The following is a 10110-nucleotide window of genomic DNA, read 5'->3' on the forward strand; positions in this document are numbered from 1 at the left end:
TTGAATTGGAAAATTCAAAAAAATAAATTCTATTATTTTTTCTTGTTTATTTTAATAGAGCCTATATTTAGGCAAAGAGATTTGCAAAAGAAATTGTCAGTTTAAATGTGTGGCATTTGCAGTCACTTTAAAATTTGCTAAGTTAAGACTTTTAGGATTTAAAAAAAGAACGTAAAGATTAATGAAAGAAATGTTGTTAACAAATATTTAAGTGAAAACAATTTTAACAATTTTTCGTTGTAAATTAAAATGTTTAATGATTTTTTTGTAATACATACATACGTATGTACATTAGAGTGTCCCGAGGAACATCCTTTTAAAGAATTTCATGTAGGAACACCTCTTAATAGATGAGTATTAATGTACTGAACACGAGAAAAATAAAAAAATTTCGAAAGGTCCTCAGTTCTTTAGCACACAGAAAAAAATGGAATTCAAAATCAAACAAAAAATTCATAAAGCCAAGTATTTTTTTTACTAAAATAGGACCTATCACGAAATTCGTAAAATCAAGTACTCAAATTCGTAAATTCTTTATTGAAAAAATTTCAGGATTTTTCTTATTAAAATAATATACTATTTACGAAAAACATTAATAAATAATCGCAACATTTCCAAACAATTATTTTACTGAAACAATAACACAAGTTATTAGTATTTGTACTGAAATTCAAGCAGATATGTTATCTGAAACAGTTAAATTATTTATTGTATTTTGGCAATAATAATAAGAAAATTTTTTATTGAATCTATAAAAATTTTGTTAAAAAATATATACTAAATTTTAACAAAAATTTTACAAAAAATATTTAAAACTAAAAGTAGTAAAAAAATTACATATATACTTACAACATTTTTAAGAAAACGTTTCTAATTCTAGAAACTATTATTTTGTACTGTGAAAACTGAAACACTTATACATTAAATGTTATAAACCAAATAAGAATTATATCAATTCATTTTAGTACATTCCAAAACTGGTTTTATTGTTGTATTCCATATGCTGACATAAAAATAAAACTCAAACAAAAACATTTATTGAATCAGTAAAAATATTTACTGAAAGTTAAATTTATTTCAATAAAGTGTTTGTTAGAAAATATTTTCCTTCTGTGTGAACATCAAACAAATTCGTTATAAACCCAAATAAAAATATTTATAAAAATCGAAATTAAATTTAAGCAAACGATTGTTAAGAAAAAAATTGTGCATATTTTTTTCTGTGCAGCGATTGAAAATCCTGACCTTAGTATAATTTTTGAAAAAGGAAACTGTGGACCTTTTCAAAACAATTGTTTTTTTATTTTTCTCGTATTTGTGGCCTTCGGTAGATTAATGGTTAGTGTTGTAGTCTGGTAGACCGGAGGTGGTGGGTTCGATTCCCACCTATGGCACTGGTTAAGGAGCACACAACAGGCCCGGATCTTTGGATTTGATATATATACATTCTCCTTTCAAACTAAATATTTTTCTCATAACAACGCATCGTTGCCTCCAAAAAAGTGGTCCACGGGACAGCCTAATGTACATAGACGTATTTTAAATAATGTAATTGAAATTACTTTTTTTGGTTTAAGTACGAACATTCCCTTTGTGGTATACCAATAAGAAAAGAACTTTTAAAAAAGAGTTATACTGAAAACAACATTAGGACATATTAAATTTTCTAAAATTAGGAAAATTATCATTTTATAAAAAAAAGGAAAACGTTGTAAAGTTATGTTTAAATTTTTTTGGAAATTGAGACAACGTAGAGTTGTATAAAGAGATTTAACATAACCCTAGATTTAATATGAAATAGAATTTAATCTTCAGATATTGTGGTATATTCATTGAGTTTTAAAAAAATATGCATTTTTACGCAAATATCATGTTTTGATGACGGGTGTATAAGATTGCCGAATATAGAAAACAAAAAATAAACGAAGTACTTCCAAAAGGATTACATTTGTCACCACTTCAAAGATAGCACTAAATGCATTTATTTAGTTTCTTTGAAAGCGGTGTTTAATGATTTCCAAGGAAAACGAAAGATTTACTTTTTTGTAATGAAATTTTTATGAGTTCTAAAATATTATTTTCGGGTTTTTATTTTTTATGTATTTAATTGTGTAAATCAAATTAAATGTTACTATTATATTTCACTACTTTCAAATCACTTTCAATAAAGGACATATAAATTACTTCTTGAGCGTCAATTCATAAGACTACCATAATTTAAAAAATAACATATAAAAAATAACACAGCAACTTCTAAAATGCTTTTATTCATTGTTTTTACTAAAATTATTTTAATAATTTTTATATAAAGTGATACTATTGTCTAAAATATATTTCTAAAATGCTTTTATTCATTCTTTTTACTAAAATTATTTTAATAATTTTTATATAAAGTGATATTATTGTCTAAAATATATGGGAAATTTAATGTCAATCAAAAATAGATTTTGACGAAATTTGCACAAAATTTGTACTATTGTATAGTAGGTCAGACACAAATTTTCAGCTCTATCGGTCAAGAACTGCAGGACTTAGAGGGGGTCAAAGTTGAACATTTTGGTCATACAGGGTTTTATTTAAATGAGTGTAACTTTTCACATATTGGTCCTAGCAAAAATTGTGCAAAGGAGTTCAGATAGCTATTTCTTCATTTTTTCCAAAAAATATAATTTTTTAAAATTTTTTATTTTAAATTTTTTTGGACTTTAACTCCAAAAGCAAAGTTTTTGAGTAAAAAAATATATTTTTTTCACATGTGCCCCTTGCATCCCACTAAGTGACCAAAAAGCTCTTAAAGGAAATGGTCTAAGCTGACTCTTGAGTGAAAAAAATACAACAAAAATACCAATTTTGAAAAAAATAGGAGAAAATTAATTGCCAAAAATTTAAAAAAAAAATCATTCATGAATAAAAAAATATTTTTTTTGATAGATATCCCACTTGCATCCCATTATGGGAATATAAAGCGCTTCAAGGAAATTGCATAATTTTTTTTTGGAAAGAATAAAGCAATAGATTTCTGAACTCCTTTCAACAATTTTTGCTAGGACCAATAGGAAAAAGGTTACACTCATTTGAATAAAACCCAGTGTAACTCCTCTGACTCCGGCAGTTCTTGACCGATAGAGCTAAAAATTTGTGTTTGGCCTACTATCTCATCTCATCCATCGATTTTAAAAGTTGGGTTACTTGACACGAAATTTCCCATATGTTAAAATTTTGAGATAAGGAGGTTATGATTTTGCATCTTCCATCAGTGGTGCTGGTACAAAATTTAAAAGCAAGTATTAATTTTTGGGTGCTTGCACCCTTTTTGGACACTTAACAATCAATTCAGACAAAAATTAATTTAAAAAATTTAGGACTTCCTTTTTACCAGATTTTTACCTTTTTTGAAAAATGGGAATAAAAATAAATTTCAAAAATATTATTGAGAATTTATTCTAGAATTACATACATATGGATTTACATTTATCCCACATAACTAAGTTCTTACATTGTCAATTATATTTTTTCCGAAAAACTCTTGGAAGTATGAATGATAAACCTGATATCCACTCATTAATATTTATGTTAATACTAGCTATACCCAGTGTACTATGCTACCCTAAAAGGAATATGTATATATAAAAATCCCACTTAACGATTTTGAAGATTCTAACTACAATAGTTTTCCAGATTTATAATATGTGACATATGAGAGATGTCAAGCAAATTATTGCAAGTTCGCCAGTTTCTATCTATCTCCAATTCCTATCTATCTATAAAAAAAATTTGAATAATATAAGAGTTTCCAAGATGCACGAAATTTTGTATTTAATTCATATATGTTGTGCCAAACCACCCATTGAAAGTCGGCCCGTTATGCTCTAATTGTTCACATGAATTTCAAAGTTCTTCATGTAAAATTTTAAGATTCAAGCTCTAAAAGTTTCTCAGATATACGAATTTTTCTATTTGATTCATATGGGGGCTTCAAGACCCACCGCTTTTTTTCCTTCAAAATATTCAGATGAATATTTAAGTTTTTTGTGCAAAATTTGAAGAATTTATTTCCATTAGTTTTCCAGATAAACGAATTTTTGTCTTTAATTAATATGGGAGGTGCCGCTGCCCTCATGGGTAGTCCGCCAATTTATTGCCCAAAATGTTTAGATGGATGTTAAAGTTATTCACGCAAAATTTAAAGATTCTAACTGTAATAGTTTCCAAGATAAACGTATTTTTGTATTTAATTTTTATATGGGAGGTGCCACGCCCACTAACACTAAAGTTGCTCCGACAAAATTTGAGGACTCTAACTGTTATATTATCTAAAATATACGGATTTCATATTTTCTTAATATGGGCGTGGCTCCTCGCCCACTTGGAATTTCAAAATAAAAAGTAGCCTATTACCTATTCCTGACATACAGAAATACGCTGTGAAATTTTAATAAAATCGGTTCAGCCGTTACAAACAAACACACATTCATTTTTATATACATAGATCAAGTGATTTTTTTAGTATTTTTGTGACGAGAAACCCCTTTTCAGAGTGTTGTGAGGATAACCAATAAAAATGTTTAAATAAAAAGTATTAAATTTTTTCTTCGTAATTTAACATTTTATTAGCACTTGCAGCTCTGCTCCTTAAATCTGAAGGTCATCATAATATTTTCTATTCTGTTCATACAATTATTGTGGTATATTAAAATTAAAACAAACTTTTAGAAAACAATTAATTGCAAAAAAACTGTATATTTCCATTCAAATTCCTCAAAACTGCTTACCTTTAAACAACTCTAGTAAATGTAAATTATTTTCACAATTTGTTTCTTATTTTCCCTCACTTAAAATGAAATAAATTATAATAACAATTTGTTAAGAATTTGAAACATAAATACTTCATATACATACATATCTACATATGCATATATATAATACATACTCATATAAAAGCAATTAACATAAATAAATACTCATACATTCAAGGCAATTATCTAAAGAAAATAAAATATAAAAACCACATAATGATGATCATAATAAACAATCTCATCATGGATAGACGTACAAAAGGAAAAATAATTTTGCTAAAAGAGAATATACAGCTTTTTACCACATTTTCATGCAAGTAAACAAAACGTTAAACGTATAAAAACCCACTACTTTGAAAAGCATTTATAATCTATGACTGCAAAAGAAAAATGTTAGAGAGAGAAAAAAAGGTAAACATCAGGAATATTTACCACATTAATAAAAACATACTACCACATACTATGAATATACAAAAACCAAAGCAGCCTACGATAAATAAATAGATAAATAAAAGCAAAAAATACTTAAGCTGAAAAGAAAAACCTATGACACCCCACATCAACACAGCAGCAGAACGAAAAAAAAGTCACAGCAGTTCTAACAACATTCCTTTTTAAAATTTCACCACAAGAAGTGTTCGTTAAGCTTTTCATTCACACACTCTCCTATATTCATTGCCTTCTTTCTTTCTACATGTGTATAAGTCTAACAAATACATAATCATAAAAATACTAAGATAAACACTTTACTCGTTAAGGAATTTTACTTTACAAAATATATATGTATATGGTATCTGTAAGAGTCTTTCCGTCATCCTATTTTGTCTCCAAGTTTTATTTAGTTAAATCACCGGAAATACAAAAAGATTACATTGAAAAACTTATTTTTCTTCAATATTTTTTAATTTACAAGTACAATATGTTTCTTGAAAAGGTGTTTCCTGGAAATATAGCCTTCGAGCTAAAATCTGTTAGTAAGTTAATAATCTGAATATTAAATGTTAGTTGTTTCGTTCTGTCTATGTTAGAAAAAATTATAAAGGAAAATATAGGGACTTTTTCTTGGGGCACATATTCAATTTCAGGTTTGCCTGACGAAATTTTAAATGATTTTTTGTTATACGTACATTAGGGTGCCCCGTGGACCACTTTTTAGGAGGTATACCTCTAAAACGATGCGTTTCAATGTACTAAATTGATCTCAGTACAATATATTAAAAAAATATTTTCTGCAATCTTTTCGAATTGGGTGTCAAAAATTCCGTAATTTTGATTTTTATTGTATTATAAGGAGCATATAATTTTCAAAAAATTCTAAAAGATTCTGAAATGGACTAAACCAAATGCCAAACAATTTTTTAAAGATTTTTCTGTATGAACTACAAATTACGGCAATTTTGGCAAAAATATTTTTATCTGGGTCAGGATTTTCAATCCCTGGTAGGGAACTGAGAACCATTCCAAAAACATATTTTTTTGTGTTCAGTACATTAATACGCATCAATTGAGTGGTCGGGACACTATAATTTACATACATATATCACTAATATAAGGAATATATAAATGTATGGATCTAGTTTTAGATAATAAAATTCTCGAAAAAAATTCAAAACTTCTATATATTTTGGGGATTGTAAATTATAACGAAATCGGCATACCGGTATAAAACTAATATAACGGTACTTATACCGGCATCAATAAAAAACTATGTTAAAACTAACAAAAAGTTAAAAAAGAACAAGTAAGAGTGTATATTCGCAGAATCTTATAGTAACATTGAATTAATGAATTTATGAGGGTCCTTTTTGAATTACCTAATATGAATACTTAAGAGAAACTTTTGCAAAAATATATCGTACGAGGTACACATAAAGCCTTTTGTATGAGGGTTAGAAGAAAATGTGGACTGATATTCAATAACAAGCAAATTACATCTAGAGGCTCCTCCGATTGGGCCCTATAATGTTTTACATATCATCTTAAAATAGACCCATGTTTTGATAATGAGCATTAGTTAAATACATTGCATTGTATCACTATTGCTAACTTTAATGCAAATAGAGGCAAGATATTGCTAATGAAACTGGTGTAATACCATTATTGATTGGGTATTGATACCGTTACGATAACGATATTTTACCGGTATGATACTAATTTAAGGGTAAACGGTATTTGAATACCGGTATTTATACCGATCAACTTGGAAAACAAGTCTTTTCAAGTCGGTTAGATTGTGCAAATTTTTTAATTTTAATTCAATTTATAACTAAAAGTATTTATTGATTTCAATGTTCTTGCAAAAATTTAATTATATTTTTTTTAATAAATTAAGCCTAAACTAAATGAAAATATTTTTATTAAAAATTTTAAAAACTTTGTAATACAACTTTATAATATCCTCATTGGCAGGTATTCGAATTTAAAATTTAGAATTTTAAAATTTGATAAATTTTAGAAGCTAAATATATCTTTCAATTAAAAAATAAAAATTGGAATTAATAAAAAATCTAGAAAATGGTCCATTTTACGAACGGACAAGACTAAAAGCAAAATATTTTGGGAAACATCATATGACATAACAAGTTTTATTTTTAGAAAGGTAGCATCTTTTCTGAATCGGAAAAATTTTGTCCGAAAATTTTTGGGAATTCCATTTAAATATCTATTAATTTTATTAATTGAACCGTAATAATAATACAAATTTTTATTTTTTTTAGTTCAACAATTTTATTAATTCAACAAAAAAATTTAATATAAATTTTTATTTAAAATTATAAGTAAATGTTTTTATTAAAACTAAGAAAAACAAATAAGAATGTACACCAGTGATTATTTTTAATAATAAAGTAATTAAGTAGATTTTTTCCTTAATTTCGAAATATTCTAAAAACTTGTTGCCAAAAAAAGTGATTGAAAGAGGTGTTTATATAAGGTAAGGGTAAATATGGGCCTATCCGTATAAATATTGTTAAAGGGATTTACGTTTACATTAAAGTTATTTGGCCATAATTTGATTGTGATACTATTGTTTATAAGTGAATTATTGAACTTTAAGTCATTTTCTAAAGGGGACTTTGCATGGGAGCTGGGATCGAATGAGGCCGATCATTACGAAAATCGGCAGTAAAATTTAGACTTACACACAAAGCTAAGTTGTGCCGATTTCTGTAGAGATAATAAAACATTTAACGTAAATATGAGCTCAAAAGCACAATTCGAGGGTACGGTGGTATAGGTAAAATAATAGGCCCATTTTAATCATTTTTAATAGGCTTCATTCATCCTTGAGTCAAGAGAACAGTATATGTCACGTTATTTTGAAAATTACGCACAGACGGACATAGCATAATCAGAAAGTGATTCTGAGTCGATTGGTATAAATTTTAGTTTTTCTTTACTTTTCAATCGTAATAATTGATAGAAATTAACATTATTTTAAGGTTAATTAAACTGATTATAAAATAATTTGATCTTTGATTAAAAACTGTATTTTTATTAAAAACAAACTGCACTGCTCCATCGTAATATACAAACAAAAATTTTTTAAAGTTAAAGAGTACATTGTGGTTTTATATTCCTAGAAGACTTCGCCCAACAAATTTAAATGTTATAGTACCGAGAAAACTCATTAATACTACATGTGTATCTATAAATATTAACAACAGTTACTAGTGTGAATGGATGTTATAACTCTAAAACTGATGAATGATTATAGGTTTCTATTTCTATATTTTTAAGTTTATGCTTTTTTTCTAATACATTAGGATTTTTAAATTAATAAAGACACACTGTAGCTTTAGCTATACGTATGTATGTATATTTTTAATTTATTTCAGCCGAAATATATTATTGAGATACTCAGTTGAATAGCCCAAAGTTTAAGACCCTTTTACATAAAATGCCTCTACAGCATTCGTAATGTTATCGTATATAGTAAATTGCCTAATAGTATCCTAAACATAAAAATACAATATTGTACATTTTATTTAACATCATTTCTTACAAACAATAATAATAATAATAATAAAAAAATGTATAAAAAAAGTTTTGCTTACTTGTGAATAAGTTATAGAAGAAAAGTAAATTTTCAAATACGGTTGGCTGTTGATATAAAGTTTGAAGATTGTTTTTGTTTGCTTAACATACAAACAGGAAAAAGTATCCGTTAAGAATTTGTATCGTAGAATGAAACACACTTTTTTTTTTAAATCACCAAAATAAAATCAACAAAAAATTTCTAAACCACAAACGAAAAATTGGTCTATTTAGTTAGGAATTTTCGTTTAAATTATTTTTCTTTTTTTCCTTTTATAAGGGTTTGTATTGGGTAGGTTTCTTAAATTTTTATTTTTTTTCTCTTTGGCAGCAGCTTTTGTGGGGCTTAAATAAAAAAATGCCTTTTGTTGTGCTAGGTTTTTCTTTTAATTTTATATTTTCACTGTTTTTTTTTATTGATATTTGTTTTGTTTTTATTATTTCGTTTTTATATATGTTTTGTTGCTTTTATGTTTCGTTAAGATTTTGTTTTTACTTTTATTTACTTTCACGAAATCAAAAGTGTAAATTTGTTTTACAAAACCTAGAATTAATAGCGCTTAAATAAATGTGCAAAATTTTTAACTATACTTTTTTATTTTTGTTTAAAGAACACAATTTGTTTTCTTAATATATCATTTATATAATATTTGCCTAGAAATATGCTTTAATTTTGTGTTTTAGCATTAGCCTGTAAGTATGCCACTAGTTATGTTTTTATTGTTTGAGTAATAAATTCGTTATTATATTTTACACCGTTTATTTTTAATTTTTCAAACTCGTTATAATTCTTTAAATTTCATTTTCAAAAATGTTAAAATCTTTTAAATTTTCACAAAATTTTTCTTTAATATTAAAATTTTTCAGTTGAAAACCAAGAAACAATGTTTTCTTTCCTTTTTAGAGAATCCGTTTCCGCACGTTGTTACGAAACACGTCAACTTAGCCGAAAAGTCTACTTTCAACTAAACGTTTTTGCTCTGTTAAATTCTAGTCGTGCACACATCTTTACTCATGTTACTCAATGACATCGTTTTCCTACAATTCAACGATTCGCCGTCCTACAGTGTCTGTGAGTGAGAGAGTGTGTGTATTTCATGCTCCTGTTTAATTTACGTTTCCTTTTTTGTTGTACACTTCTGCAACATACTACACGTTGTTTTCGTTTTGTTTTGGGGTCCTCGTTTATTTTTTGTTTTTGTTAATTTTTCTTGGGCCGTTTAAATGCACGAGTGAGTGTGTATTTGGTTATGTGTGGTGAGAATTTTCCTTTAGGTTT

At 26.7% G+C, this 10110-nt stretch overlaps 1 protein-coding gene across 1 annotated transcript in view; it reads right to left on the bottom strand.

Moving 5' to 3' along the window:
- The window catches only part of LOC119608784 (netrin receptor DCC), a 390750-nt gene extending 380971 nt beyond the window's left edge, over positions 1–9779 (bottom strand). Inside the window, exon 1 of the mRNA XM_037963327.1 lies at positions 8852–9779. The gene's annotated coding sequence lies outside the window, so the exon portion shown is untranslated. The remainder of the gene's footprint in view (positions 1–8851) is intronic.
- Positions 9780–10110: the final 331 nt, after the last annotated feature.

The sequence above is a fragment of the Lucilia sericata genome, unplaced genomic scaffold (assembly GCF_015586225.1).
Source record: "Lucilia sericata isolate MDLA Ls3-8-SP2 unplaced genomic scaffold, ASM1558622v1 Contig000022F_arrow, whole genome shotgun sequence".
NCBI classification, from domain to species: domain Eukaryota; kingdom Metazoa; phylum Arthropoda; class Insecta; order Diptera; family Calliphoridae; genus Lucilia; species Lucilia sericata.